At 38.5% G+C, this 7,855-nt stretch overlaps 1 long non-coding RNA gene across 1 annotated transcript; it reads left to right on the forward strand.

The window, feature by feature from the left end:
* Positions 1 to 2,932: 2,932 nt before the first annotated feature.
* LOC131074363 (uncharacterized) lies at positions 2,933 to 7,067 on the forward strand. Its single transcript, XR_009113049.2, has 3 exons — positions 2,933 to 5,581; positions 5,692 to 5,776; positions 6,661 to 7,067. It is a non-coding gene; the product is annotated as an uncharacterized LOC131074363 (long non-coding RNA).
* Positions 7,068 to 7,855: the final 788 nt, after the last annotated feature.

Below are 7,855 nucleotides of genomic sequence, written 5' to 3' on the forward strand. Positions count from 1 at the left end.
TGGGGCGATGTGTGAATACCTCACAAAAATTCCTAGTGCCCAATTCCAAAGTGAAGGACAAGATCATCAAGGAATACCATAACAACCTTTTAGCCAATCACTAGGGATACTACAAAACCTACAAACAAATATGGGAAAATTATCTTGGAAGGGCCTTAAAAAGGATGTCCTTAGACATGTACAAGAATGATGACTTGTCAAAGAAACAAAACCGAACATAACAATCCAGTCGGGCTCCTACAACCTTTACCCATTCCAAATAAAAAATGGGAAAGTATCTCTATGGACTTCAAAACCGGGTTACCCAAGGTTCAAGGAAAGGATTATATATAAGTAGTATTGGATCGCCTCACCAAGTACACACACTTCATGGCAATATCTATTGATTATTGAGCTCTGCAAATAGCAAAGGTCTTCTTCAAGGAAATCTTTTGACTATGTGACCTTTTGAGTAACATTGTTAGTGATAGAGATAGCTGGTTCTTGAGCCTATTTTGGCAAGAACTCTTTCGTCTAGCAGGGACCAAATTTACACCCAATACGAGCTACCATCCCCAAATAGATGGACAAATAGAGATTGTAAACAAGTGGGTAGAAGGATACTTGAGAAACTACATCACAAAACAACAAAATGCATGGACAAGATGGTTGCACCTTGGTGAATATTGTTATAATACCACCAACTACATGTCAATTGGAATTAGCTCGTTCAAGGCCTTATATGGGTATGAGGCAACATCTTCGGGAAGTTTGATCCTCCAAGAAAGTCGAGTACTAGGGGCCAAGGACTTCATACAACAAAGTATGGATATCATGAACACTCTCAAGAACAACCTACACCATGCCCAAAATCAACAAAAGATCTACGCCGATCGGAACCACACTGAAAGAACATTTGAAGTGGGAGATTTGGTTTTCTTACGTCTACAACCATACAAGTAGTCTTCAATTAAGGTTAGCGGAGTGGAGAAGCTAAAACCCCAATTTTATGGGTCGTACAAGATTTTGAGGAAGATAGGTGAGGTAGCCTACGAATTGGAATTGCCGAAAAATAGCAGAATCCACAATGTCTTTCATATATCTCGACTAAAAAGAGTGATAGGGCAACATGTTACCCCATGTGTGGAACTTCCTCCACTTGATGATGAAGGCGAATTAATTTTGGAATTTGAAATTGTCCTCAATATGCGGGAGAAGAGGTAAAGGTATAAGACTATTCCCAAATTCTTGGTCAAATGGAAAGGGTTGCCTATGGAAGATGCTATGTGAGAAGGAGAAGAGATCTTCAATCATCCAAATTTGAAATTGCTTGAGGACAAGCAATCTTGGGACAGGTGGACTGTCATGGCCTCGACCTAAATTAGAGGAACAACAAAATCAAAGTATGAAATTGTCTTACACCTGTAAGACTTCACAATTTCATATTGTGACAATCGCCTATCTCCTATGGTCAAGGAAATTGCAGACCCGATATCATAAGATTTGATATTAAGAGATCAATTCTCTTCCTTAGTTACATGCGATCTCCTCTAAGACATGATTAAGAATTATTTAGAATAATTAACAATATTCTGAAGAAGTGGTTTAGTCATGAAAGGGCATGTGATTGATAAAAGGACACTTCTCTTTCCAAAGGTCACCACCGAGAGGAAAGTCATAACCCTACAACCTCGATGGAGAAGTATAAAGGAACAACACCAAGCGATCAAGTGGGGATCAAAGGATTTTGCTATGCTGTATAATGAGTGACATTTCAATTAGGCTGAACTGTTATTTGTCTTCCATTTGATATGAAATAGGAATACTATATAGATAACACATATCGCTACTGTTATGTATATATTTATCTACATTGTTATTCTTGTTACTATGTAGTCTATGCATAATAGAATAGATATAACGATTCTGTTAAAACTTTCATCCAATCTACTGTTCTGTTGTGGAGGGGAGATAGGGTATACGAGGAATGCAAGTAGCATAAGGGTCCATTCGAGTTGGGTAACCCCGAGTAGGGCTGGGAGGCCGAATGGCGGGTGTCATTCTGTGCTCCTAGGCTTGATGGACAGGCTCGAGGCGCCTTATATGATCCCCCATGGTGCTTCATAATGTGGATAGGTTATTGGGGAAAGCTTTAAGGGAATCCCACATGTAAATTATGAATATTATTATGATGATTAGAATTCTATTTTTAACATTTTTGAATTATATGTTTATTTATCTTTTGATAACTAACTGGGTTGCAGGCTCTAAATCAAGATATCAAGTTGACAATTTACATCCCAGGCACAATCCAAACCCCATTTGGGAATTTTAGGGCAAGTTGAGTAAAAGTCCCAATAGGGGACATTACAATTGGTGAGAATGGCCAACCCAAATACATCCCTGCTCGTAACAATGATAGACTAAACATCCACAACTCCAAAATTTTATAAGTTTGGAGAGCTAATGTAGACTGCTAACCTGTTCTATCAAGCCATGCAGTGCTTAGCTACATTGCAAAATGTGCAGCAAAAGCTGAGAGCAAATCCTAGACCTACCATGATGTGCTAACTTTCATATCAACTAACACTGACCCTGAAAACCAAGCTCCATCTTGCATTTTGTAAGTTCCTCACTGAAAGTATTGTTTATTGTGATATCAGTGCCCGAGAGTCTTGGCACTTATTATAATATTAGTAATAATTGGGAAGAAATGCTAGTACTACATAGAAAGGTGAGAGTGTTGAAATTTTGGCAGGCATTCCCACCACAACAAACCAAAGATTGCTGCTTGATCCATCCTTCATCCCACATTTATGTACAGTTTGAATATAATAGATAAACCCTGTTGGAATCGTCATCTGTCAGGTATTTACAAAGTTCCATCTTGATATTCTCTTTTTAAGTACCAACATTTGCTAATCTAGAGGATTGGTTAGGTAAGCCAATTTAGTGTAAAGAAGCACCCCCAAAGTCAATGGTTTTATGTGGGGAGTAGCACTAAACAAGATTCTTACCTATGACAATTTATACAAAAGAGCCTTCTTCAGGCCATCAAGGTGTAGCTTGTGTGAACTCAAAAGAAAAGGTGGATCCTTTGCTCATCCATTGCCCTTTTTCTTCTTATTTTATGGAATGAATTGTTGTCTTTATTTTGCATTATCTGAGTGGTTCCTGAAATGGTTGAAAAATTGCCATGCATTTGTCCTAAAGGCTCAAAAGAAAAGGTGGATCCTTTGCTCATCCATTGCCCTTTTTCTTCTTATTTATGGAATGAATCGTTGTCTTTATTTTGTATTCTCTGAGTGGTTCCTGAAATGGTTGAAAAATTTCCATTCAGTTGTCCTAAAGGCTCAACAAAGTTACAAAGCCTTTGGAAATATGTATAAGGTGTCTTCTTTGGGGCTTATGGCTATATGGAACTGTAGGATTTTGGAAGCAAGGGAGTGTCAGTGGACAATTTCTGGAATTGAATATGATCACCAATAACAGAATATGCGATTCCTGAGCTTAAAAAAACATCTTCTTCCTTCTCACTTGCTGATCAAAGGATACTCAGGAATTGGGGAATTTTAATTCAAGTTTTTCCTCCCCTCATTCATGGAGTAAGAGGAAAGCACTCAAGAAGACTACAAGAATCTTTCAAGATAATCTGATAAAATGAAAGTTGGTCTCCTCCTTGAGAAGGTTTCTTAAAATAAATTTTTTAATGGTACCTCGATTTGCAATCCGAGTAAAGCTGGAGGTGGCTTGAACATGTGAGATGTGCAAGGCAAATTTTTATGTGGAGGTCCATTATTCTTTGGATCTAAAACCAATAATCAGGCAGAATGGGAGACTTTGTTAGCTATGATAGCCATGGTAGTAGAATGGCAATACAAGCATGTGATAGAAGGTGATTCTCTAATAGTATGAAATTATGAATGCTCTGTCTAAAGGCTATTGTCGTAACTAGCACTTCAACTGCTTTGTGGAATAAGTTTAAATTGATTGATGTGTCCTCCCAATTTTGGAATGGAATAGGACCCTCTTATAGCTGAGTATAGCCCACAGGTAGAAACTTCTCCAGAATTGGGAAAATTTATTGGTCTACACCCTCCATGATTTATGAAGTGCGATCATGTATAATCTGCACATACTTTTGTAGATATTAGTTTGAGATTTAATTCATAGAAGTTGGGGATTATGTTTGCGGTGCTTGAAGGTCTAGTAACCACACTTTTAGTAATTTTGCAGCTGATTGGAGTTGGATTCAGCCTAGCAGGCTTATGCAATCCATGGAGGAGCATGAGAATTTAAGGTTCTGTATCTTGTGTTTCTTGGCTTTTAAATGCTAAGCCTTGTCCGTTATTGGACAATGTGGCTCTGGTTCTTTGTTCTTCTTGAAAGTCTATTTGTAGTTGGTGGAGGCATTTGGTTTACTACAGGAATGGTGAGCAAAGGAATGGCAGTAAGGGAAAATGTATGACAATGGTGACTCAGTCTTGGTAAACAACTTGAGGTGCATCTTCCATTGTGATAGCAATGTTGCTTTAGGGTTTGTGCATAAAATCTTGGTTGAATGTAGCCTGGAAGCTAGTAAGAAGAAGTTAGTGTTGCATAAGGATTTTTCTATAGCTTGGCTACCTTTGTTCTTGATGCATAGGTAAGGGTTTGCTTGTTGCAATTGTTTCTGCCTGACTAATTGAAATATATTGAGGTGACTAGGCTCATGGGAATCCCCAGTGGTGTTCAGTAGGAGGTCAGTGAGCTTTTTTGCTGCATTGTTGTATAGGAATGAGGAATTGGAGGATCTTCATTGATAGGTAGGTGCTCTGAGGGTTTATTGTTTTGAGTCTTGACACTAGAAATGTTTTGGTCAGCCACTGTGTTACCTTTTTCTACCATTGTTCTTGATGCATAGGTAAGGGTTTGCTTGTTGCAATTGTTTCTGCCTGACCAATTTAAATATATTGAGGTGGCTAGGCTCATGGGAATCCCTTGTGGTGTTCAGTAGGAGGTCAGTGAGCTCTTTTGCTGCATTGTTGTATAGGAATGTGTGATGAACCTGTGAAATGGGGCCACCTGGCCTGGATGGCAATCTCCAGGTTGCCAACTGTGCACTCTTGTCCTTTAGCAGAAAAATCAGGTTTTGTTTTGTTGTGACAACTGATCAGATTTTGTTTTGAAGTGACAACCGACTTCTTGAAGCTTCTGACTTCTTGAAGGGGGCCTAATCAGATTGCTTTGTCTTCTAGAGACAAACCGCCCTAGGGTTTCTCTTTGGCAACTATGTGCCAACTGTCTGCTACTATTTGTAAACTGGAAGCTTCTACCAACTTCAGCCAACTCGCTGCTAACTGTGTTTTGCCTCTTTACAGACTGGCATCCCTTCATTGAAGGCAATCAGATTGTTTACTTGCCTTGCAGTACAAGTTAATGTACCACCCCAAGTGGGTATATATTGAAGACTCTGCTTTGTTTTTTCGGAATATTTTGGTCTGCCTTTGTGCACAATTTGGGTCTTGGGACGGAACCCCCAAGAGATCACCACTGCCGCTGTGTGTTACTGTTCGAGCTCTATATGGTCTTGGGACGGAACCCTCAAGAGCTATCCTCTGCTGTGTGTTGCTGTTCGAATTTTATATTGAGTTTTGTGTAATCTGAAAGCTTAAATTGCCGTTGTAAAGAATCTATATCAGTTCAATAACAAATATATTCCTGAATTTGCAGTTACTGGTTCAGAAAAACACAGTTTTAGATCATACAGACCTTAAGGTCTTCACAGAATGAGGAATTGGAGGATCTTCATTGATAGGTAGGTGTTCTGAGGGTTTATTGTTTTGACACTAGAAATGTTTTAGTCAGCCTCTGTGTTACAGTTGGTATGCAGAAGTGGAAATTGGTTATTCTATTCCTATCTTCTATGGTGTTTCCATCCATTGTGCACACCACAAAAAATTATTTGCCTCTTTGTTTGATATCTAAATTTGGTAAGGAATTGGTGGTATTTAGAAATACCATTGGTGAATCTGATGAATTGTGAGGATGATATTCTCCTCAGTTAGAGCCCAAAATGGATTGATTCAACAATGATGAATCATGGTTAAGGGGAGCATTCAAATGTGAAGTATGCTCCTATGATTGTGATCCAATGTTGATCTCAATTCTTTTTATCCACTTATAATCAAATCAATAAATGTGCTCAATAGATTGCTTTCTCAAAATTAGGTGCTAGGTGATTTATTTCCATTGTAATCTCCCCTTTCCAAAAATAGCACTCACTATTTATAGTAAGCCCATCTGTCCAAAAATAGTAAATTAGGACTATTAGATAGACCGGAAAATAATATCTTTTTTGATGATTTGATTAAATCAAAAATAATATTTTATCGCCAAAAGATACTACTTAGAATTAAATGCTCAAGTTATGGTATGGGGTTTTGAAAAGGCTTGTTTTAGCAATATTTTGAATTTCATTGCCCGTTTGACATTTGTTGGCAAATGGCAAGTTTTTGTTAGAACTGCATAAGGTAAAGGGCGAAGTCAAATTAGTAGTTTCCAAGCATGAAGTGGAGAATATTCCAACTTGGGCATAGGATTTTGGGCGCCCATTCTGGCTTTTGAATTGTTTAAACCTTATGGAGTTTAAGTAATGTTTTGGCAACATTTTACATTCATTCTATTTTGTCATTTGGACAGGCTAATGCTGTTTCCTTCAGAGCCTGGCAAACCAATGAAGGTGAATCTCCAGGGCTGATAAACCAGGGGGATTTGAGCCTCAAAGACAGTGCTCCAGAGGATCTCCAAGAGCAATCTCATCCTGAGGTTGTATACGTGCTGAATGCTTTCCAGTTGCAGATCTATTTTGGGTAGTTTGCAGCTTATTCATAGAAGTTTGGAGTGCATAGTTTAGGAGTTTAGTTTCAGATTGTATTGCGAACAGCATATAGTTCTATTTATTGCTGTTGTTGGAATGTTATTTCATATATTATATTATTATGGACAATTGTAAGAAGTTTGGAGAGTTTATTTGGGAGTTGCAGTAGTTCTCTTGTGTGTATAAGCTCCAGATTTGGAATTTTGTTTATAAAGTATTTTGCTGTTGACTTGGTGGTCAGCACCTCCTTGGGGACTTGTGACATGGCTTAACCGCCTCCCGTGGATCGGGTTAAATTTGGCGTTTGTATTCGGGCATTGATAGTTCTAGCTTTTGGTGCAACGGCAAACGATTCCAACAATTGGTATCAGAGCCTTAGGTCATGGGTTCAAGTCTCCCTTTGGTGGGTGCTGAAGGCTCAGTTGATGCTGAGGGGGAGATTGTTGACTTGGTGGTCAGCACCTCCTTGGGGACTCGTGACATGGCTTAACTGCCTCCCTTGGGTCGGGTTAAATCTGGAATTTGTATCGGGCATTGATAGTTCGAGCTTTTGGTGCAACGGCAAACGATTCCAACATTTGCAGCTTGTGTATTGCTGTTATTTGATGTATTTAACAGTAAAGATGATGTAAAAACCTTGTTCAAATCAGTCAATGAATTTCTATGCTGGTTGCAATAAGTTTCAGAGTTGGTTGGGTGTGTGTTGGTGAGCAATTTGGCTTACTGGATTTCTCTGTTTTCATATTTTGCAAAATTTGAGATGGAAGTTAAAGAAATCTTCAAATCTGATCTACAAACAACAGTAAGGATTATTACAATGAATTTGGATAATCCACACTTTAGTCAGCTCATAGTATTCAAGAGAAAAATGTGGCAAGGATTTGAATTTAAAATTTGGGACTTTGGAGTTCAGATATGTCGACTTGGAATTGATCTAGATAAATTTTGCACTTGCATATGAGAACCAAGGTGGTGAATAGAAAATTTAGGAATTTAGATTCATTTCTATGGATGGGT

The sequence above is a fragment of the Cryptomeria japonica genome, chromosome 3 (assembly GCF_030272615.1).
Source record: "Cryptomeria japonica chromosome 3, Sugi_1.0, whole genome shotgun sequence".
NCBI classification, from domain to species: domain Eukaryota; kingdom Viridiplantae; phylum Streptophyta; class Pinopsida; order Cupressales; family Cupressaceae; genus Cryptomeria; species Cryptomeria japonica.